General features: G+C 38.1%; 1 protein-coding gene across 1 annotated transcript in view; it reads right to left on the bottom strand.

The window, feature by feature from the left end:
• Positions 1-487: 487 nt before the first annotated feature.
• ptprsa (protein tyrosine phosphatase receptor type Sa) overlaps positions 488-2,086 on the bottom strand; it is a 140,193-nt gene continuing 138,594 nt past the window's right edge. The window contains exon 36 of the mRNA XM_083672439.1: positions 488-2,086. This exon is cut by the window's right edge and continues 653 nt beyond it. The gene's annotated coding sequence lies outside the window, so the exon portion shown is untranslated.

The raw sequence follows: 2,086 nt of genomic DNA, 5'->3' as shown, positions 1-2,086 counted from the left end.
ACTGTGTATAAAAATGGTTGCAATTCCTAAACGTTTCATACGATATTTTTGTTCAACCCCTTGAATTAAAGCTGAAAGTCTGCCCTTCAATTGCATCTCGATAGTTTCATTTCAAATCCATTGTAGTGGCGTACAGAGGCAAAATTATAAAAATTGTGTCACTATCCAAATATTTCCGGACCTAACTGTATATATATATATATATATATATATATATGTATATGTATATATATGTATATATGTATATATATATATATATATATATATATATATATATATATATATATATATATATATATATATATATATATATATATGTATATATATATGTATATATATATATATACACACACACACACACACACACACACACACACACACACACACACACACAAACACATGTTATACTTAACATTTCTACAGTGAAAAAATAGAATGTCTTTTAACATAATATGAACAAATAAGCATTTGTTTTTTGCTGCTAATTTAAAAAATGCAATACAATATCTCTGTTAAAAAACTAAACAAAAACTAAAATAAAAGTCAGCTATGTAAAGTAAAATAACAATAGTCATCATAATACAACATTAATGTTTCATAATGTTACAATAACAATAAGGCTTTTTTGGAAATAAGAAAGACTACACACAGTTCCTTTCATCACTCTGTTAGTGTGCATACCAATCAAACACTCTTCACTGAATCCATTCTAAAAGCATACTCCTGTGTATACCAAAGCACTGACCTCTGAGAAAACAGAAAATTGGGGAATTGAAAGCTTGTTTTTATCAGACAAATGTACATAGTGCGTAGAATCTGCCCTGCTATCATTTGGGGAAAATGTTTAAAGTTTTGTCATGTCATTTGTATTGGTGGATGTCACTTTCACATCACATCCAGCTCCCAACATGGCAGTCTTTTTCCCAGTCATCCACAGAGGTATTTGCTCAAAAGTGGAGCAAAAAGCCAGGGGGCATTATCTGGTTTATCCACCCAGCTACACAGAATGTGAAGGGGAAGTACAGCTCTGTTTTCTACTACCTGTAGGTGACTACACCACTCTCCCGAAGCAAACTTGGGGAATTAATGTCTAGTAAAATTGTGAGTACAGAGGAGGCTGAAGAGAAGAGATTGGGAAATGATAACATGTGAATGCACCTTCAGTCGCAGCCACCTGGGCGCGATCTACTGCCAGACCCGACTCCTTCATCGTCAGTTCCTGTACCAAGAGTCACACTTACAGCATACAAGAGATAAGCAGCATGTTTGGTATTGACAGAAAAACAAAAACGTTAAAATTAATCATAAGACAAAAGTCATAACTGATGACAATGGGTGTTGGTCACTGTACACATTTGCAGAGAGAGCCCACTTGCTGCAATTAGCCATAAGACGCTCATTCCTCATCTGGTGATTCCGTTCTTTCTGAAGACTAAAGCCTATCAGACCTCTCAGTTTAAAATGGCAGACATTGCACCAATAACCCATGACACAAAGTGAGGAGTGATCATAAAAAGTCATGGGGTATGGTTATTACTGTGGACACACAGCTTCTTGCAACAGCAAGCGTTTCCTCAGTTTCCATGGTGACTGAGTGACTGTGGCCGGGCTATGTCCCTATGTCATGTGTAGGTACTGTATAAACATGTCGGGGTTCGTCCTCAAGAGCACCAAAAATGATACGCACCTCAAGTGCTCAAGAAACTGATTGAATTGGCATTTCACAATAAACCACCATTGGCTGTCCCTTTAAGACATCGTCCTCACTTTCTCCGTGGCCGATCCATAACTGTAGCGACTCTTCTTAGCCCTAGGATTTGAAGGGATAGGGCTGCCCTTTAACGATGATGAACACTTGAAAAGTTGGGAGATAGAGTTAAAAACTATGGGCAGTAGAAGTTCACTTGCTAGAGACAGGGGAAGAAAGGCGGGTTGGCGAGGGGGGAGGGGGGTTGGTGCCAAATCTGAGTTGTGTTCTCCTGCCAGTCCTTTTCCGTTGTCTCAGTGTGTTCGTCTCATCCTGGGTGACCAAAGTTTTTTTGGACAATCATCTGTGTAACCACAGGCAACCACAGGTTGGCCATCT

This window comes from Argentina silus (genome assembly GCF_951799395.1).
Source record: "Argentina silus genome assembly, chromosome: 6".
NCBI classification, from domain to species: domain Eukaryota; kingdom Metazoa; phylum Chordata; class Actinopteri; order Argentiniformes; family Argentinidae; genus Argentina; species Argentina silus.
Note: the sequence above shows the minus strand (reverse complement) of the source record. Positions and strands in the feature narration are given on the sequence as shown.